The 22749-nt window shown below is 38.6% G+C and overlaps 1 protein-coding gene across 4 annotated transcripts in view; it reads left to right on the top strand.

Moving 5' to 3' along the window:
* Nucleotides 1-7025: 7025 nt before the first annotated feature.
* SLC38A9 (solute carrier family 38 member 9) overlaps nt 7026-22749 on the top strand; it is a 92668-nt gene continuing 76944 nt past the window's right edge. For 3 of the 4 annotated variants that reach the window (XR_007151386.1, XM_047854768.1, XM_047854467.1), the window contains exons 1-2: nt 7026-7132; nt 7961-8060. The gene's annotated coding sequence lies outside the window, so the exon portion shown is untranslated. The remainder of the gene's footprint in view (nt 7133-7960; nt 8061-22749) is intronic. The other variant, XM_047854545.1, reaches the window with a different exon arrangement.

The following is a 22749-nucleotide window of genomic DNA, read 5'->3' as shown; positions in this document are numbered from 1 at the left end:
TACCTTTAATTCAATATAATCAATATCCAAAAGTGGCATAATTGTGGGTGGCATATTCTGCTCCCCTTCAGAGAACTCTGCAGCTATTAAAAAAAAAAAAGAGGATAATCTCTATATATTGCAATGGAATGATCACTAGGATCTATTTTATTAGAAAAAGACAGGTTGAATAACATGTCCGGTATGCTAGCATTTACCTAAAAACAGATACATTTGCTTATATTTTTTAAAAAAATGGAAGGATACACCAAAATTTATAAAAGTACTACTTATGACAAAAAAAGAGGGAACAGGTTGAGAAGGATAAGAATATGTGCTACACTTCCCTGAGCAAGTAGATTTGATTGTGAAATCATACGATTGTTATGCAAAATTATAAAACAAAACTAAGTTAAAATTTAAAAACCAATATTAAATTTCAAAGCAAAGGAAACAAAGACACATAAATACATACTGAGTTAATGATTTAGTCACACAATGAAAATTATTCCAAGTGATCCAAAATACAGTAATTTGACCATTTGTCTTTAGTGGGACAAAAGGCGAAATAACATACACAAACCTGCAAAAGTAAACTAATTCTATAATCATATTATTAGTAATAAAATTATATATAATGAAATCAATGTTGTTTAAGAACTAAGATTTTCAGTGTAAGAGAAAAAAGATTGAAATAGAAAATCAAAGAGGGTAAGTGATAATGCTATTTTCCTAAGTGTGAATTGAAAACAATAGTATGAATTCATGATATACAATCTCCTTTACGTAGATATATGTTAAAAAAAAAAAAAGTATTTCCTAACTCTTTCTATTGAAAAAGCCTGGAAACAATAACCAACCCATTAGCAAGGAACTGGCCAGCATACAGACTGTGGTTCTAGATACCATTTCCCATTACAAAAAACCACCTCTGGGGGAAAAAACAGATACCAGCAATATGGTTGGAAATATACAAGATAAGTCTGAAACATCAGCTTCCACCAAAAAGTAAGAAAGCTTTCAAAAATTACCAAAGCACTGAAGAGCCAAATGAAATGGGTTCCCACTAGTCAAATGCAGGACAATTAGGGCATCAGAGTGAAAATGATAATAACAGATTATAATACATTTAATAAAATAAAAACCCATACATATGTACTGGTAATGTATAAGTAAACAAAAAGGAAAACAAAGCTTTTTCTTACAGCAAAATGTTAACTAATACATGTAGAGTTTTGTGGGTTTTTTTTTAAATCATCGTTTTGCAACCATCACAGTAATATTTGAATCTGGCTTATTAAACTCGTAGCAACAGTTTGGTGAAGAAAAGGACATTAATAAGGTCTTAAAGTGTCCCCCATAAATTATTTATTAATTATAAAGAAAAAAAACAGTAACTGTAGAATGGAGAAACCAAGCAGACACCATCTTAACCAAGGGATCAAAGTTGAAGTCATCATTCTGCTTATCTATTGTTACTTAACAAGCTCCTCCAGGAATGCCTGGGTGGCTCAGTCAGTTAAGCATCTCATTTCAACTCAGGTCATGGGCTGAGAGTCCTGGGCTCGGAGCCCTGCTCTGTTCTGACAGCTTGGAGCCTGCTTTGGATTCTGTGTCTCCCTCTCTCTTTGCCTTTCCCCAGTTTGTGCTCTGTCTCTCTCTCTCAAAAATAAATAAACATTAAAAAAATTTTTTTAATTAAAAAAAAAATAACAAGCTCCTCCAAAATTTAATGGCTTAAAACAATGTATTATTATCTTTCAAGATTCTGTGGATTGAGTGGGCTCAGGTAGTTACAATCAGATGTTGTCTGCAATTTATTTCACCTTAAGTTCCCAATTTAATTCTATTAAATATTCAATATGGCCTCTTTACTCGGATCTCTTGGCCACAATAGTTGGAAAAGTTGGGTGTTGGTCAGGCATCTATCTCTCTTTCTTTGAGCTACCCCAGAGTGAGGATTCCAAGTGAACAAACATTCCAAAGACAGCATTCCAAGAGATCAAGTCAGAAGCTGCAAGGCTTCTTCAGACCTAGAATAAGAAAAAACAGTGTCACATTTGCCACATACTGTTGGTTGGAGAAAAAAAAAAATCACAGAGCCAATGGAGATTCAAGGAGAGGGAACTGTATGAAGCCATGAAAACCAGAGACATGGTTCACTAAAGAGCTTGGAGACTAGGTATCAATGATGACCAATATGCCCGTGTGATACTGCGATTTATACTAAGAAATATATATATGGTCTTTGACCCCTTTCTGTCACAGAGCTAAAACTTTGAAATTTCTTAAGTGATGAGAGTGATAAAGATATCTTTTGTTGTGTTAATGAAGTAACTTTTGGGCTACTCTCAAGTATGGGATTGGTTGCCAGTGGAGCCAACCATGTATATAGAGGGTTGAAATTTTCAGTCCCTTCACTCTCCACCTCTGGCAAGAAGAGAGGGGCTAAAGGCTGAGTTCAATCACCAGGGGCCAATGATTTAATCAATACTGTCTGTGTAATATGAAACCTACTTAAGAACTCAAAAGGATGGAGTTCAGAGAACTTCCAGGTAGATAATAAGCACATGGGAATTTGAGGAGAGTGGTGCACATAGACAGGACATGGAAATTCCATACCCTTTCCCCATGGACATCTCTTCCCAACTGGCTGCTCCTGAGTTATAGCCTTTTATAATAAACCAGTAATCTACTAAGTAAAATGTTCCTCTGAGTTCTCTGAATCACTAGCAAATTAGTCAAACTCAAGGAGAGAGTCATGGGAACCTCTGATCTATAGCCAGTTGGTCACAAGTACAAGGAACAATCTGTAGTTTCAAGGGGTGTCTGAGTGGAGGAGAGGGGGAGAATTCATGTAGGACTGAGCCATTAACCTGTAATCTGGTTCAATGTCCAGGTAGATAGCATCAGAATTGAGTTAAATGGTAGGACACCCAGTTGGTGTCTAAGAACTGCTTGATAGTGTGGGAAACTCTATTCCCATTCTGGAATTGGTATTAGAATCTTTATAATCAGTGAATATCATGTGCCTCATGATATGATGCAGTGAGAAAGACTCTACAATACTGCTGTATTATTCCTACCAAAAATGCAAAACTTGAATCTAATCATGAAGTAACATTGGGTAAATTCAAAATGAGGGACATTTTACTAAATGGCCTATACTCTTCAAAAATATCCATGTCATAAAAGGGAAAGAAAGTCTTAAGGACCCATTCCAGATTAAAGGATCTTAAAGAGACATGAAGACTAAATGCAATGTGTGGTTAATCCTGTGTTGGGTTCTGGATGAGGAAAAACAAAACAAAACAAAAATCAAAACAAAGCATCTTATAAAAGACATTATTGAAACAATTGGTGAAATTTTCATAAGACTTTTAAATAAGAGCATTGTGTCAATTTTTTAAAGTTCTAGTTTTGATCATCATACTGTGAAAATCCTTTTTTTGGGAAATATATACTAAAGAATTTAGGAGCAGAGGCATATGGTGTGCAATTTAATCTCAAATTGTTTAGGGAAATACGTGCGTGTACAGAGAAAGAGAGAAAGCAAGGAAATGGAAGGAGAAAGAGAAAGAATAAAACAAATATGACAAAATGTTAACAATTGATAACTCTGAGTAAAGAATATATATTGGAATTCTTGGCACTACCTTTGCAATTTTTTTGTAAACTTGAAATTTAATATATATATATATCTTCAAAGGATTGAAACACATCAAATATATGTATTTTTTAAAAATTTTTAATGTTTATTTTTGAGAGAGAGAGAGAGAGACAGAGAGAGACAGAGAGTGAGTGGGGGAAGGGCAGAGAGAGAGGGAGACACAGAACCTTAAGCAGGTTCCAGGCTCTGAGCTGTTAGCACAGAGCCTAACGCAGGGCTCGAACTCACAGATCGTGAGATCATGACCTGAGCTGAAGTCAGATCCCTAACTGACTGAGCCAGCCAGGCACCCCTCATCAAATATATTTTTAATGATAAAAAATAAAACCAAAAAAACCTCATTGGTCAACTTTGCAAGATGCTAGGCAACCAACTCATTTTGAAAACTGGTAAAAAGAAAGATGCAAGTATTTATACTACATTTCCCAAACACATTTTACCTTGGGGTAATCAAATCATGGAGAAAAATTCTTCTCCTTAGAAGAATTCCAATTAATACACAAACATCTCCACTCTGGATCCTCTAGGCCAATGGTCAGGAAACTATGGTCCTGGAGACAAATCCAGCCCAGTACCTGTTTCTATAAATTAGAATACAGCCACTCCATTTGTTTACGTATCATTTATGTTGTCTCTATTTGTGCCATAAAGACAGAATTGAATCATTGTTGACAGAGACCATATGGTCACAAAGCCCAAAATACTTACTAATGGGCCCTTTATAGAAGAAGTTTGACAATCGTTGTAGAGCAGAAAAATAATGTCTAAGAACCGCAGTTTCCAGCCAGTGAGAATACTACAGGGAACCCACAGGACCCCACAGAACACAGTATTTTAAATTTTTAAGGAAAACAGAGAGACATCTGTCAGATACCATGTGAAGTAGCACCTTGAGATAATTCAGTTTATTTATTTTTGAGACAGAGAGAGACAGAGCATGAACGGGGAAGGGGCAGAGAGAGAGGGAGACACAGAATCGGAAGCAGGCTCCAGGCTCTGAGCCATCAGCCCAGAGCCTGACGCGGGGCTCAAACTCACAGACTGCGAGATCGTGACCTGAGCCGAAGTCGGACGGTCAACCGACTGAGCCACCCAGGCGCCCCGAGATAATTCAGTTTCAACATTAGATCAAGTTAATTTTTTTGGATAACATTGTATCTGTCAAGTTGAGTTTTCAGTGGTTGCTATGATCTCAACCAAGCATTGTGCAAAATCTAATGTGAGTACAACTCTTGATTTCAGCTCAGGTCATGATCTCACGGTTTTTAGGATCAAGCCCCATGAAGGACTCTGTGCTGACAGTGGGGAGCCTGCTTGGGATTCTCTCTCTGCCCCTCCACTATGCCTCTACTACCACTCTCTCTTTTCCTCTCAAAGACAAATAAATAAACATTTTCTTTAAAAAATCCAATGTGAAACAGGAAACAAGGATAGTGGTATCTTATCTGATTTCAAGAAGTTATACAGTGCCCAATAGATGTATACATCCCACTAGTAAGCAATTAAAGCTATTTAAGAATGAAATAAAATATTTTTCTTTCAATTTATGTATGTATTTTTAAATGGCTACTGAGTTGTTAGGACATAAATGCATATTAATTTGTTTGGACCTAACTATTTAGTAAACTTGGTGACTAAAACATTTGCTTTAAAGGCTTTCAGACAAACTCACATGGCCTGGGGTGGGGGTGGGGGGTTGCTTCAGTTCTCCGGAGATTGCAAGGCAGGCAAAACAAAGGCAAGCCCTTGAGCCAAACCTTCAGGGAACCACAAGATAGGTCAAAATGCACAATTACAATTCCTTGAGAAGAAGATCCCTATTGCTCCCTCAGGTACTAGCAACTAGCAGGAATGTAGGCTGCTGTCTTCAGGGCGAGCTCAAGGTGGACAGTAAGAGATGATCATAGACCTCTCTTGCCAAAACTCAGCAGTCTTTTCTAAAATGTTTCCCTAGTTGTTTTACATTTTTTATTAGATGCCAGAGTCCCAAAAAAAGTTGATTCTGGCAGTCTTGCCAGCTTAAGTACTGCTTTAACAGAGAGAACATGTTCAAGTTCCCTAATCTGCTATTTTCATTCATGTCACTCAGTACCATTCACTTTTGTGCTTTTCAGTCTTGTCAAAATTATCTTCTAGACCTGGAATGCAAAGAAAGAATTTTGCTATCACTGAAATTATCAAAAGAATGTTCTGCTTATTTGAAGGCAGGCTAAAGGGTAATTGCAAAAAGATTTTTAATAAGGACACCATTAGCAAAATAACTTTTATCTGCCTTAGAGGCAGTACTTCTTACATCATCTGCCTTGTTGTCAAGCCCTCAATAATACAGGCACTGTTTGGTGGTGTTCGAGAAATCAGGTTTTGGAATAAGACTTTTAGAGCATCAGGTTTTAAGTCTGACTCTTCTGCCATTTAATAGTTGCTTGGCCTTGGGTTAGTTACTTAAATTCTATAGGGTTGTTCCCATGTTTGTAAAATAGGGATAATATACATTTCTAGAATCATGGTGGAGATTTAAAGAGGTATTATATGTAAAATGCTTGGCACTCAATATCAGCTTTTAAATTTGGATTTGTTACTTTGGATTATCACATTACAATGCACTTGTGGGTTTTTTATTGTTTTTGTTTTTATGGTTGTTTTCTTAAAAGAGAAAAAGATGCTACTGGCTTCCTATGTAATGGCGTAGGTGATGCTATATGCTTTCCAGGGGACTTTGATTGGGCTGACATGTTACAACATGCACACTCATTTTACTTAGATTATAGGTTTATTTGAGGTGGCTTTGGGAAAAACTACTAGGGATGCGGAGACGGTGCTAAAATATACCTCCAAAGCCCCTCTTTCAGCATGGAGACAAATTCGTCAACGCATTAAAATAATAAAAGAAAACAAACGCAAACAACAACAAAAACCTAAGTGTCCAGACATGGGGGTGAGAGAGCCACCCCAACATTTTTCAAACCAGTTTTCCTTGTTGTCCGTGGGATTCAAGGACGTGACGACAGTACAGAACACTAGCCAGAAGGGCCTGTGAAAAGAGACTGATAATGGGAGGTCAGCCCTTTCCTACGTGACCTCTGGAAGTGTAAAGACTGCAGGAGATGGCGTTCCTCGTCCTCGATGCCTTTAAACGTAAGGGAAGCATCCCACACAGGAACCAACAGCAGGCAGCAGAGGAGACGAGATTTGCGTATCTTGACCGCCCCACCTCCTAAAGCCGGGAGTGGGGCTCTGCGGCGAAAGGCGCGTTGGCTCTCGCAGAGGCCTCTGGGAGTTGTAGTCCTCAGGGAAGGGAGGTTTGGCAGCGGCGCCTGGCTCAGTGCGCTCAGAACTCCATCCCCCGCCGGTCCCCGCGGCCGAGGCTGTTGTCTCTTCCTGTCCAGGGGAGGAGAATCCCTCCTGCCTCAAGTTGAGTGGATTTAGGAAAGGGTCTCCGTTTTCTCGCCCATTTTTCCCAGATTGAGGGCTTGGCCGGTGCAGGTAGGCCTAGTTCCCTAGTTTTTCAAAATCACCCCTCGGGAGGGAGTGGGGGGTGGGAGGAACAGAGGGGAAGCGGCGGGAACCGCTGAGCTTGCTGTAGAGCCGGCTGTCATGGGGAAGTTCTTTGGTGAAATGCGCCCAAACAGTTGCTTCTTGGGGGAGCCTTGAGGCCAAAGTCGGGACAGAGGAGACCACCCCGGAGGGGAGACGCGCGCTCCTCTCTGGGCTCTGGTGACTCCCATCCGATGGGGGCTGAGAGAATTCGAGGGGCTGTGGGGAGTCGGTGGCTGCTTGAGCCTTAAGGCAAGGCAGGGTGACTGTAGGTAAACACCCGGGTGAGGGGGAGAATTGGGGTTATTGCGGCAGTGGGAAAGCCTTTCCCTGTCCCGAGTAGGGAAGAGTTGGATAAAGCAGATCAGGGAAGAAACACCCTTGTGCCTTGAGCGAGGACCACAAATGGGTTGGGGGCCGAAACAGTTAAATCCTTGCCACACTTTTCCTCAGCTCAAATGTGAGACACGGTGTCTTGATAGTAGGTGGCTTGACATCTTAGCTGTCTTAGAATAATAGAGCTGGAAGAGGCCTTTTAAGAGTATCTAGTCAAGCAGGTTCTCCTCACTCTACAGATGCGGAAACCAAGGTCCATCGAGCTGGAGGAACTGCCTCCCTTACCACCAAATAAACAATTAATGGCCAACTTGACTAAAACCTAATTTTCAGGACTGTCAAGCAGTGCTTTAATCTATTGCTGAGATCAGTAGATCAACAAATTGTAACCTGTTGCTTCTCCTTTTTTCTTTTTAATGCTGACATATGCAAAATAACAAGAAATCCCTGAAGGGAACATTTTGAAACTTCTCAATAGGTCAAAGAAACCCTTGTCGTAAGTTGAAGAAAAATCTCTACAAACTTCGTAGTAATATAAAAGGTTGGTAGTAAATTAAGATGTCACCTTTCCTTTCTCAATGTATGCCCACTTGAGCTCTGAGAACTGTAGCCTTAGATTTTTTCTTTCTATCTTAAATGCTGAATATCTCAGTCATATAAAAATAGTATGCTAATTGACAATACCCTAAATATTTACAGTAAAGGGTAAACAGCACGGGAATACCAACCTGAATTACAAAATAAAATAATAATTTATAGTATTTTTTTGAAAAGGAGATATCATAAAACTTAAAAAAAAATCATTAGGAGGATAAAAACTTCTACTAGGCCTGCATTTTATAATACACTTAAATTTTACTTCTCCATCAGCGTTCTTACTGCCTAAACATAACTTGAAAGCATTTAGTGTTCCCATTGTGGGTTCTTTGGTGCAATTGCATTGCTCTGGCTGCTAATTTCTTTTATTAGACTACATTGCCCTCCAGCACTGTCAAATTTAACACCTTTTGAAGCATTTATCGATCAGTTTGGAAACATGTTTCAATAGTCACATCAGAATTGAAGCATTGCAGTTCTTATTGACTGACCATTACCTGATTCATACAGAAGAAGTTAGATAAGTTTGTTACTGGACTTTTTATAGCAGGTACAGACTTACATAGAGGAAAACACATATACACAAAATAACTTATTTAACCAGGCTGCCTTTTTAATGATATGGTTCCACTGGCTTTTATATTGGCAATACAGAGGTGGGTAAACTATTATAAGCATTGCTATGACCATTGCCACCAGATGTATTTATTTTTTATAAAGTTTTATTAGAACACAGGCATGCTCACTCATTTGTATATTGTCTTCCGTGCAAAAGGACATAGTTGAGTACCTGCTGAGATCATGTGGCTCAGAAAACCTAAAATGTTATCTGGCCTCTTACAGAAAAAAAAAATTTTCCATGCTTGCTCTGTTAAACTGAAATGTAATTACAGTATCTGAAACTACCATATGCAGAGGTATTATTACTAATTTTCAGTCTCTGAGGAGGAACATATAAATACTTGTATAGTGAGTGGGTCCACAATACTATTGACTCTTAAATAACACAGGTTTGAATTGTACAGGTCCACTCAGACATGAATTTTTTACAGTATAATACTATAAGTATATTTTCCTTAAGATTTTCTTAATAACATTTTGTTTTCTCTAGCTTATTTTATTGTAAGAATACAGTATATAATACATACAACATACAAAATATGTGTTAACTATGTTATCAGTAAGGCTTCCAGTCAAAAGGGGTTATTAGTAAAGTTTTGGGGGAGTCACAAGTTACATGTGCATTTTCAACTAGGGGCGGGAGGGAAGTCGGTGTCAGCAGCCCAACACCTGCTTTATTCAGGGGTCACCTCTACATTTCTTTGGGCAGAAATGAGTGGGTACTATTACAGATTGATCCTAGCCTCTTGGCCAGATACTATAGCCATCCTTTTGCAAAGAATTGTGAAAGGACATTTCTGAGCCTAGTGTGGAAAAAGCTGACATCCTTTGAAATGTACTGATATAGTCAATACCTTTTGAAAATAGTGTCATATAAACTTTCTTTGGTTACTTCCTATGTCCTTTTTATGGAGAAAAGTATTTTTCAGCACAGGCATCAACAAGCAGGTCAGTAAACTGTTATTTTCCTATTGAGACCCCATACTGAAACCAATTTTAAAGTCCATGATTAGGGACTCATTAAATCACTTAGCTTTGGCATTAATAGCCTTTCTTCTGGGACTTTTATTTTATTTTATTTTTAAGTTTATTTATTTTGAGAGAGAGAGGGAGAGAGAGTGCACATGCTGGGGAGGGGTAGAGAGGGAGAATGCATGGTCAGGATAGAGTCTGACCTGGCTGGAACTCCCAAAACTGAGATCATGACGTGAGCCAAAATCAAGAGCTGGACGGTGTAACTGACTGAGTCACACAGGCACCCCTGGAACCTTGTTTTCAAACTCAAAGGACTGAGTGAGATATTGGAAGTGAATATATCTGTATATGTCATTTTGCATGTTTCGCTCCCTATTATCAGTGTTAGGTCTATGGCAAATTGATGGTATAGAGCTATTTAACATTTCAGTTAATCATTGATAGCACTATTCTGTGTTATTATAGTATTAGCTGTGGATTGCTAATTTACCTCTCAACCTAATTTATCAAACTTCAGAATACCTAGTAGTTCTACTTATCAAGACTTTCAAAAAGGCATTACATTTCCTTTGAAATAACATTGTTGGGATATTTGAAGTTCAAGCTAATTGACTAATTGAGGCAACTGAAAATTACCAATTTCCTTACAATTCTTGATATTTACTTGAATATTATTAAATCTTTTATTGAGGGGCGCCTGGGTGGCGCAGTCGGTTAAGCGTCCGACTTCAGCCAGGTCACGATCTCGCAGTCCTGGAGTTCGAGCCCCGCGTCAGGCTCTGGGCTGATGGCTCAGAGCCTGGAGCCTGTTTCCGATTCTGTGTCTCCCTCTCTCTCTGCCCCTCCCCCATTCATGCTCTGTCTCTCTCTGTCCCAAAAATAAATAAACGTTGAAAAAAAAAATTTAAAAAAAAAAAAAAAAAATCTTTTATTGAAAAGCACTAGGGACTAGATCATTGAGATACCAATTTTCTGCTTGTTTGGAATAAAGAGCTAATTTGACAATGCCACAAAATTTCAGATTTGTTTAGAACAAATAGACGTAAGTGATTAAACTGGAACCTTAATATCTAATCTTGTATGCCCCTTGTGTGTTCCTTAACTTTGATTTTCTTTTTTTGGTAAGACTGACTGAAATCAAAGGATCTTTCTAGATTTTTCTCATTCTGGTGGCGCTTGGGTGGCTCAGTCAGTTGAGTATCTGATTTTGGCCCTGGTCATGATCTCACGGTTCCTGAGTTGGAGACCCACATCAGGCTCTTTGCTGACAGCTCAGACCCTGGATCCTGCTTCTGGTTCTGTCTCTGTCTCTCTCTCTCTCTCTGCCCTTCCCCCCCCCCCCCAAAAAAAATAAATAAACATTAGATTTTTCTCATTCCGGGGTTTCCTAACATTTAATCTTAGCAAAAGTATTATCTCCAGGAGTTACAAGAATCCTCTCTTCCTAAACTCAACTTCATTCTCAGTTTAGCATAGGAACCAATACCGCAGAAAGTATTGGTTAAAAACATTAAGTTGAGGGACACCTAGGTGGCTCAGTTGGTTAAGTGACCAATTATTGATTATGTCTCATGTCATGAGCTCACAGTTAGTGAGTTCGAGCCCCTCTTTGGTTTCTATTCTGGCAGCACAGAGCCTGCTTGGAATTCTGTCTCTCTCCCACCCTCTCTCTCTCTCTCCCTCCCTCCCTCCCTCCCTACCCCGTTCATGCTCTCTCTCTCAAAATAAATAAACTTTAAAAACAAAAAACATTAAGTTCAGGCAGACATTGCAGTATACTGGAAATAACATATGGGACCAAAGTAACCTGGTTTCCGTCCCAGCTATGGCTTCATTAGCCAAGTAATACAGCACAAGTTATTTCTGAGCTTCAGTTTCTTTTTTTTATAATTTGAAGGTTATATATACATCTTCCCAAATTCTAAGGATTAGTTGCAATTAAACATTTAAAACTTAGGCCAGTAGTAGGTGTTCAGTAAATAAAGGTTAGTTCCAACTCCCATTACTTATTTATTGGTGTGTCTTTTTCTCAGTTTTTCTCCAAAGTGACACCTAGTTTTCTTCTTCAGAAATTAATTATTTCCTTTAGGTCTGTTCTCTTTGTGACAGTTCAGTAATCCTTCAAAGCTCAACTTCTTTATCTTTCTTACCTTACTGAGTTTACTCACTTTATACTAAAGGCATGTAGATATGTCAGCTGATTTTATTCAGGCCACTAAGTTAGGCCAAGATATAATGTTGAATTTTGTTAGTTACTTTTAAAAAGCCAAAAAATAGGGGCGCCTGGGTGGCGCAGTCGGTTAAGCGTCCGACTTCAGCCAGGTCACGATCTCGCGATCCGGGAGTTCGAGCCCCGCGTGGGGCTCTGGGCTGATGGCTCAGAGCCTGGAGCCTGTTTCCGATTCTGTGTCTCCCTCTCTCTCTGCCCCTCCCCCGTTCATGCTCTGTCTCTCTCTGTCCCAAAAAAAAAAAAAAAAAAAAAAAAAAAAAAAAAAAAAAAAAAATTGAAAAAAAAATAAATAAAAAGCCAAAAAATAAAATGATAGTTATTATTTCTTGAATACTCATTGTGAGCAAGGTACGTTACGTACATTATCTCATTAAATCTCCAACTCTGTAAGACTAGTACTTTTATTATCCCCCACACCAGTGAGTCTTAGGGAATTTAAATAAGCTGCCCAATCTTAGCAGAGCCAAGATTCAAATCCAGGGAGTATGACATGAGCTTTCAACTACCACACTTTACTTTATAAATCAGAGTAGGCCATGCCCCAAATTAACCATTGTATATAATTCAAATAAAGGAATACCCTGGCAATGCTTTCTGAAGATAATTTTATCAGTTTTTGGAGATTGAGGAGCAATAAGGTTATGTTTCCTTATCAATATTAAATTTTTTTCTCTAGCATTTCTTAGCAATTCTATTGATCACTTTTCTCCCACTGTATACAGATTTCATTAAGCTTAGTTTTATTAAGTTCAGAAATAACAGCAAATTTCTGTACAGAGTTAAGCAGTACCTGGCATGCTTTTAAATGTTTACACAAATGAATTTATAGATTTTTAGAAAAATTTTTATGTGCCTTAGATTTTCTTGAATGAATTTCCCCCTGTTTTTTGTTTGTTTAGAGAGAGAGACCACAAGCAGGGGAGAGGGGCAAAAAGAGAATTTTTAGCAAATTTCATGCTCAGCATGGAGCCCAACATGGGGTGTGTTTTTCTCAGTTTTAAAACTGATCCCATGACCCTGGCTTCATGACCTGAGCTGAAATCAAGGTGCTCAGCTGACTGAGCCATCCAGACACCCCCGCCCCCAGTTCTTATATTCTTTTCAATAAAAGGATACTAGTTGTCTGACAATCATCTTTTCAATTCCTAAAATATTTAATTTTTGAAATTTGAGAGAATGTTTTAAAAGTTCTGTAAAGCTAATAACTTGGTTTTTTTCAGGAGGCAAATTAATGCTGTGACTGAGATTGTATCTGCCAGGGGTTTGTTTAAGATAGATTCACTGTGGGAATTTCACAAGCCAGTAGTATACAGGATAATGTCTCTTAATAAACCAATAAAGAAATTACATACTCCAAATCAATGATAGACTATCACCCTGTTGTTCAAGACAAGGGGGGCATGAAAGGAATAAAGTCCAAATTTAGTTAAGGTATACGCTTTGGAGTTGGTACTTGGGAAAGACAGCTTAGTCAACCAGAGCTAATGTCCTTCTGCCTGCGCAAAAGTTAAAGTCTCCTTCCTATTAAAGCGCATTGCTAAAGAGGGTCATTGTCCCTGTTAATGGGCAAGATGATTTTCGGCACTGCTGTACCAGGCTTTTGCCACTACAGATAAAAGTGGCCTTTACCTCAGCAGGAGCTAATTGCCCCCAGGTATTTGGAGAGCTCTTTTAGATCAGCAAAGAACTGCCTTGCCTACAGGAAACATTCTGATAGTCCTTACATACTTGCTATTTACAGTACAGATGTCCCCATGCCATAGTTGCTTTCTCATAGGTTTTTATTGATAAGCAGCTGAGCTACTGAGTTCTTACCAGTGAAAACAGACAAGATGATGACATCCTGACACAATTACTTCATTCTTCTATCAAAATGACTTTACTTCTAAAACTTTTTTTTCTTTGTCATAAAGGGATGGATTAAAACAAGTTTACTTAGATTGTAAACGCGTAGATTTTAAATCATATCAAACCAATACACGACATAACTTCTCTACAATAGCTTTATTTCTTTCCCAAGTTTTTAATACCTATGTCCACCTTAATTCAGTATGTATTCTTCATTGATATATTATATAGAATATCTTCTCTCTATATCCAGGGAACAACTTTTTCAAGTTAATTTGTCACTGCAGTTTTAAATTAAGGAAATTTGTTAGGACTATTACTCCTAGTTTTATAATTAGTGGTTCAAAGTAATCTTGAAAACTACTGCTTATTAGTTTTAAAATTTTAAACCAAACAAGTCAATTGAATTATTAATTCGTTTTATTATGTAAAGGAAGGAACTGAAAGATTAAGTTTATGTTTTTGCTTCTCAACTAACTCTGTTTTGGTGAAATTACTTTGTCTCAGTTACTTTCATCTTAATGAAATTTTAACAATTACCACTGAATAATGTACACTTGATATTCAGGATCATTTCTGATGCTTCACATCCAAATATGTAAATTGTGAATCTGTGTTTTAAACAGTCAAGTAAACTTTTTGCCATAAAAAAAAATAAATCTTGCACTGATCTATTGCAAAGCTAATTTGGGAGCTAGGACCAACAATTGGTGTAGATTTTAATTAGAAGTGAAATGATGAACTGCAGGGTGCCTGTGTGGCTCAGTTGGTTAAGAATCCAACTCTTTGTTTCAGCTCAGGTCATGATCTCATTGGTTTGTGGGTTCAAGTCCTGTGTTGGGCCCCATGCTAACAATGCGGAACCTTCTTGGGATTCTCTCTCTCCCTCTCTCTCTCTGCCCCTCCCCTCCTTGCTCTCTATCCCCCTCTCTCTCAAAATAAATAAATAAACATTTTTAAAAAATCTTGCACTGATATATTACAAAGCTAAATTGGAAGCTAGGACCAGCAATTGGTATAGATTTTAATTAGAAGTGAAATGATGAACTGAAAATCAGAATGGTAATTAACATCTTACTAGGTTTTATTATGTAAGTGATTTAGGATAAGTTGCCTAATTTCTAGACTTCTATTGGGCTGGATAATATTTTTTAAGTTTATTGAGGATGGGAACCATGAGTTAAAATTTAGGGACACCAGGGTAGCTCAGTCCGTTGTGTCTGACTTTGGCCCCGGTCATGGTTTCACAGTTTGTGAGTTCAAGCCCCACATCAGGCTCTCTGCTGACAACTCAGAGCCTGGAGCCTGCTTCAGATTCTGTCTCCTTCTCCCTCTGCTCTTCCCCTGCTCGTTCTCTGTATTTATCTCTCTCAAAAATAAATCATTTTAAAAAATTAAAAATTTTTGGGGTGCCTGGGTGGTTCAGTTGGTTAAGCATCCGACTTCAGCTCAGGTCATAATCTCACAGTCTGTGAGTTCAAGCCCCGTGTCCGGCTCTGTGCTGACAGCTCAGAGCCTGGAGCTTGCTTCAGATTCTGTGTCTCCCTCTCTCTCTGCCCCTCCCCTGCTCATGCTCTGTCTGTCTCTGTCTCAAAAATAAATTAAAAACTTTAAAAAATATTTTTAAAAAAAATTAAAAATTTTTTTTCCCTTGGTACCTAAGTACATTGTAGAGGCTCACTGAGAAGTTTTGAATGCATATATTGTTCAGAGTTTGCCATTACTCAGTATTTTAGTTGTCTCATCTTAAAATAATTATTTTTACTTGTGTACTCTGTATAGGAAGATACAGAAATAAAGTCTTTTATGATTGGAGATGATAGTATTTTGATTTCTCTTTTTTTGAAAAGCCACCATTATGTAAGGTACTTCTTCAACATTATTTGTTTGTCTCTAGTAAGACTAATAAGTTAATGAGAGCTTTGTCTTAAATGCTGGGCAGGAGAGCAGAAGAGAGAAATGGAAAGAAAAGACAAAGGAAAGAAAATGCACATGTTCTGGGAATAGAATATGTTGCCAACATCCATGTCAAACTTATTAGTAGCATTTGACAACATTTGCCTACCTCTCTCTACCTCATTACTGCAGAATTTTTCACTTGGAAAAAAGAAGAAAACCTCAAGAGGCTGCATATGTAAAAACACAAGTTTTGTCATTTATTTTCAAAGAGGAATAATAATGTGTTGGAACATTTAGTTTCCCATTACAAAGTATTAAGTATAATATTCATTAGTTCATGTAGTTTTCAACCACACTAGTGAGGTAGATGTTATTGTTTCAGTTTTACACATGAGAAAATAGATTCATGGCAGTTAAATGGTTAATCTTAAATTACATAGGTAGTGAGTGACAGCTAAGGATTGCTTACTCAAAAACCATGTTTTCTTTCTACTCTGTCATACATATATATTTAGAAAAATAACAACAGCAGACATAGGACTCCATTAAACAAATACAGCACCAATAAAACTTTACTTGTTAAGTCATCTGGTAATAAGAAACAGAAGAAAATGAAAGAAGACAGAGAAAGGGCAAAGAACAAGAAAGAAGCACAGCATAGTGACAAAGAGTACAGGCTCTGAGCTTACACTGCCTGGGTTTGAATTCTAACTCTTCCCCCTACCTATTAATTTTGTAATTGGTTAACTTCTCTGTGCCTTGTATCCTTATTTATAAAGTGAGCCTAATCATAATAACTTATAGTTGAGGAATAAAGGTAAAGCACGTGCCTTTAAATGTTAAAGCCTATTTATTTCACTTTACAGAATTTGCTGTTGTGTGTGTGTGCTTGTTTGTGAAATACAGCATCTGTACAGAAAAGTGCTTAATACATGTCTAATTGTAGAGCAAATGGCCATATAACCAGAATCAAGTTGAACAATAGGATTTGCCATCACCATATAAGGTCCTCTATAGTCCCTCCCTATCACAACCTCTTCTTTTACCCCCCCAGAGCAGGAATTCTCAACGTCAGAACTTTCGACATTTTGGGCTGGATAATTCTTTATTGTAGGAGGTATCTTGTTCATTGTAGGATGTTCAGCATCCCAAATTTACCCACTTGGTCTAATAGCACTTCCCCCAGTGATAAAAACCAGTTGGGTGGGATCAAATGCCTTACTGTATCACTCTACAACTCTCCCTTCTATGTACAGAGACTGTAAAGGGATAAGGGTAGAAGCAGGGAGCTCCATTAGGAAACTGTTGTAGAAATCTTGGTAACAAATGATGGTGGTCAGATCCTGGATATACTTGAAGAGAGAGCCAACACTATTTTCCTAATAGATTGAATGTACGCTGAGAAAAGAAGTCATGGGAAATTTGAAGGATTTTGGCCTGATTAACTGGAAGAATGGAGATGCCATCAATTGAAATCAGGAAAACAATGGGTGGGGTAGTTTTTTGGGAAATAATTAAAAGTTCAGTTTTGGACATACTAGTTGTCTGTATATCCAAATAAAGATGTTAAGAAGTATGTATGCATATATCAAATCATTATTATTCATCTAAAACTAATAGTGTTGTCAATTATATTAATTTTTAAAAAGCCTGTTAAGTAGGCAGTTAGATATACAAGTCTGATATACAAGGAGAGAAATTCTGGTTAGAAATGTTAACATGGAAGTGGTCATTGTCTAGATCAATAGAACTTTGTACAATGATGGAAATGTTTTATAGCTACACTGTGCAATACGGTAGCCACTAGCCACATGTGACTATTGAGCACTTCAAATGTGGTTAGTGTAACTCAGATACTGAATTTTAAAAAATTTAATTGTAATAAAAAATTAATTGTAATTAATATAAATCTGTATTACTATAAATTAATATTAATAATACTAATATTAATAACCATTTAAATTAATATAAATAGCTACAAGTGACTAGTGGCTGCTGTATTATATGACATGAGTGATGTTACATGAGATTGGGTAACTACCTGTAAACTGAAGGCATACAGAGAAGAAAACCTTGGGATTCTGCAGTTTTAAGAATTCTGGGACATAAGAAGCAAATAGTAAATGAGACAGAAGGAGGAGGGACCAGTGAGATATAGAGAAAACCTGGAGCCCTAGTGAATCTAGTTTATTAAGGAGGAGAGTGATCCCTTATGGGACTTATTTCTGATAGGGCAAGTAAATTAAAGACTAAAAAAATGACCAGTGGGTATAGGTCACTGGTACTGTAGAACACTTTCTGTGTAGTGATGGGGAAGATAGCCTGATTAGCATGGGTTTAAGAAAGAATGGGAAGATCTTACCTACTTTATGTTTTCTACTTGTCCTACCTCTTTTATGTTTTTCTTCTTTCTTGCCTTTGTTTAGGTCTGCAATTTTTTTTTTATCATTCTCTTTTCCTACTCTACTAGATTTTAAGTTATATACTGTTTTCTGTTTTAGTAGTTACCTTTAAAATTACAACATGCATTCAAAGTACAGTGTTGATCCGGACAATACAAGGACCTTAGAACACTGTGAGACCACTTGACTTTTTTTCCCTTTGGTCTGGAATTTTAATTCTTTTTTTCCCAGTCTTATGATAAGATTGTTTATGAATTCTGCATGGGATTTGTTAAATTTCTTGTTATCTTTTATGAATTCTGGAAAATTCTCAGCCTTTATCTCTTCAAATATTACCTCTGTTATTTCCTTTCTCTCTGTTTCTCCAATTTCATGCATGTTAGACCTTCTTATTCTTTCTCACATGTCTCTTAACCCATCTTCCACATTTTCTGTCTGTTTTTTTCTCTCTCTGCCCTTCTGGATAGTTTCTTCCGATTTATCTTCTAGTTCATTAGTTTTGAACTTTTTTTTTAATGATTATTTTTGATATAGGGAGAGTGAATGGGGGAGGGACAAAGAGTGAGGGGGGCACAGAATCCGAAGCAGGCTCCATCCAGGCTCTCAGCTGTCAGCACAGAGCCTGATGCAGGACTGGAACTCACGAACGGTGAGATCAAGTCAAGTCAGATGCTTAACCAACTGAGCCACCCAGGCACCCCTTAAATAAAAAATTCTTAATAGCAAGTTGACAATAAAAGGAAGAAACCCTCTTGAATTTAGTTTCTATGATGAGGAAGACATTGTGCTTACAATCTTCTTTTTTTCTTTGTTTTATTTTATTTTATTGTTTATTTTTAAATTTTAATTCCGGTATAGTTAACTTACAGCATTGTATTAGTTTCAGTTGTACAATATAGTGATTCAACAATTTCGTATTTAACTCAATGCTCATTAAGATAAATATATTCTTTAATTCCCATCACCTGTTTCACCCATCCTCTTGCCCACCTCCCCTCTGGTAACCATCTGTTTGTTGTCTACAGTTGAGTCAGCTGGGGCAACTGGGTGTGTCAGTCACTTAAGCCTCTGACTCTTGATTGTGCCTCAGGTCATGATCTCACAGTTCCTGAGAAGGAGCCTTGCCTCATTCGGGCTCTTATGCTAAGTGTGGGAACTTCCTGGGATTTTCGCTCTTCCTCTCTCTCTACCTCTTTCTCTCTCCCTCTCCGTCTCTCAAAAGTAAATAAATTTTTAAAAAAGAGGCTGTTTTTTGTTTTGTCACTTTTTTCCTTTGTTTGCTATTTTGTTTCTTAAATTGCACATATGAGTGATATCGTAAAATATTTGTCTTCCTCAGACTGGCTTATATTGCTTAACATTACTCTTTGTAGATCCAACCATGTGTTTGCAAATGGCAAGATTTCAATTCTGGGGGGCTGAGTAATATTCCACTGTATATATATCTACTTTGTCTTATATATAAAAATAGGTAGCATAATTGTTTTCTGATCTTGTTTTCATAACCCCTAAAGTTGAAGTCTTTATGAATCTATGCTGTTTCTTCTGGTTCTTATGAATAGTCCTTTATTTCTTTGCATACTAGGTTATTTTTGACTGTGCTGTTCATTGTCTTTGAAAGATTATTAGCAGGTCTTCTTTGAGGCATATGATTAAGTTGTGTCCTCCCAGAAAAGATTTACATTTGTTTCTAGCAGTTACTTAGAAGCCCTATTAGGCAGGTTAACTTTAAATTATATTCACAGCTTTAAATGTTTTGACCTCCTTGCAAATCTACATGAAGCACAGTTTGTGGTATATAACACTTCCCCCTCTGAAGATGCATGCTTGTGCGTGTGCACATACACACTGCCTGTGGCAGTGTCAAGAAATCTCGTCTGTAGTTCCATTGTGAGGGAGTGAGACACTATTACCGCTTGTTAATCCCTAATTTGATGGTAAAGCTCTTTGTACTCCCAGCTGTGTTATTGGAAATAGAGGGGATGGTGTCTTACTATGTCATTCCTTACTTTGGGTGAATCATAGGTCTTATCTTCTATTTCTCTAATACTTCACATGGCCTTGAAAACCTCAGTCCCTTTTCTCCTGGTACAACAAATATTCTCTGGACAGAAGCATTTTCTTGAGCTGTTTTTCATCATTATTTTTGATGCTTTTCAAAAGAGGTTTTCTGTATTTTATGCAATAATTTAAATTGCTTTCTGCAGGAAAATGGGGCCAAATAGGCTAATCTGTTTTATTACCGGAAATGGATTGTTCCACTTATTTTTAGTTAATCTGAAAAATAAACAGTAACTCCATTTCAACTTAGCGAATTTCTGATAAAATATTTTAGGCGAGATGTGGGGCAAGATGGCGGCTTAGGAGGACGCTGGGCTCACCGCACGTCCTGCTGATCACTTAGATTCTATCTACACCTGCCTAATAACCCAGAAAACCGCCAGAGGATTAGCAGAACAGAGTCGCCGGAGCCAAACGCAGACGAGAGGCCCACGGAAGAGGGTAGGAAGGGCGGCAAGGCGGTGCGCGCTCCACGGACTGGCGGGAGGGAGCCGGGGCAGAGGGGCGGCTCGCCGGCCAAGCAGAGCCCCCGAGTCGGGCTTGCAAAAGCGGAGGGGCCGGGCGGACTGTGTTCCGACAGCAAGCGCGACTTAGCGTCTGGGAGGTCAGAAATTAACAGCTCTGCTCGGAAAGCGGGAAGGCTGGAGGACAAAGGGAGGGAGAGCTGCTGAGCCCCCTGACAACAGAGCTCAGTTTGGTGGGGAACAAAGGCGCTCGCCAGCGCCATTTCCCCCGCCCATCCCCCAGCCGAAATCCCAAAGGGAACCGGTTCCTGCCAGGGAACTTGCTCGCTCCGCGCAAACACCCAACTCTGCGCTTCTGCGGAGCCAAACCTCCGGCAGCGGATCTGACTCCCTCCCGCTGCCACAGGGCCCCTCCTGAAGTGGATCACCTAAGGAGAAGCGATCTAAGCCTGCCCCTCCTGCCCCCGAGCACCTTGCCTACCCACCCCAGCTAATACGCCAGATCCCCAGCATCACAAGCCTGGCAGGGTGCAAGTAGCCCAGACGAGCCACACCACCCCACAGTGAATCCCGCCCCTAGGAGAGGGGAAGAGAAGGCACACACCAGTCTGACTGTGGCCCCAGCGGTGGGCTGGGGGCAGACATCAGGTCTGACTGCGGCCCCGCCCACCAACTCCAGGTATACACCACAGCACAGGGGAAGTGCCCTGCAGGTCCTCACCACGCCAGGGACTATCCAAAATGACCAAGCGGAAGAACTCCCCTCAGAAGAATCTCCAGGAAATAACAACAGCTAATGAGCTGATCAAAAAGGATTTAAATAATATAACAGAAAGTGAATTTAGAATAATAGTCATAAAATTAATCGCTGGGCTTGAAAACAGTATACAGGACAGCAGAGAATCTCTTGCTACAGAGATCAAGGGACTAAGGAACAGTCACGAGGAGCTGAAAAACGCTTTAAACGAAATGCATAACAAAATGGAAACCACCACAGCTCGGCTTGAAGAGGCAGAGGAGAGAATAGGTGAACTAGAAGATAAAGTTATGGAAAAAGAGGAAGCTGAGAAAAAGAGAGATAAAAAAATCCAGGAGTATGAGGGGAAAATTAGAGAATTAAGTGATACACTAAAAAGAAATAATATACGCATAATTGGTATCCCAGAGGAGGAAGAGAGAGGGAAAGGTGCTGAAGGGGTACTTGAAGAAATCATAGCTGAGAACTTCCCTGAACTGGGGAAGGAAAAAGGCATTGAAATCCAAGAGGCACAGAGAACTCCCTTCAGACGTAACTGGAATCGATCTTCTGCACGACATATCATAGTGAAACTGGCAAAATACAAGGATAAAGAGAAAATTCTGAAAGCAGCAAGGGGTAAACGTGCCCTCACATATAAAGGGAGACCTATAAGACTCGTGACTGATCTCTCTTTTGAAACTTGGCAGGCCAGAAAGAATTGGCAAGAGATTTTCAGGGTGCTAGACAGAAAAAATATGCAGCCAAGAATCCTTTATCCAGCAAGTCTGTCATTTAGAATAGAAGGAGAGATAAAGGTCTTCCCAAACAAACAAAAACTGAAGGAATTTGTCACCACTAAACCAGCCCTACAAGAGATCCTAAGGGGGACCCTGTGAGACAAAGTCCCAGAGACATCACTACAAGCATAAAACATACAGACATCACAATGACTCTAAACCCGTATCTTTCTATAATAACACTGAATGTAAATGGATTAAATGCGCCAACCAAAAGACATAGGGTATCAGAATGGATAAAAAAACAAGACCCATCTATTTGCTGTCTACAAGAGACTCATTTTAGACCTGAGGACACCTTTAGATTGAGAGTGAGGGGATGGAGAACTATTTATCATGCGACTGGAAGCCAAAAGAAAGCTGGAGTAGCCATACTTATATCAGACAAACTAGGCTTTAAATTAAAGGCTGTAACAAGAGATGAAGAAGGACATTATATAATAGTTACAGGGTCTATCCATCAGGAAGAGCTAACAATTATCAATGTCTATGCACCGAATACCGGAGCCCCCAAATATATAAAACAATTACTCATAAACATAAGCAACCTTATTGATAAGAATGTGGTAATTGCAGGGGACTTTAATACACCACTTA

The sequence above is a fragment of the Prionailurus viverrinus genome, chromosome A1 (assembly GCF_022837055.1).
Source record: "Prionailurus viverrinus isolate Anna chromosome A1, UM_Priviv_1.0, whole genome shotgun sequence".
Classification (NCBI taxonomy): Eukaryota; Metazoa; Chordata; class Mammalia; order Carnivora; family Felidae; genus Prionailurus; species Prionailurus viverrinus.
The sequence above is the reverse complement of the archived record's forward strand: the minus strand, read 5'-3'. Positions and strand labels throughout refer to the sequence as shown.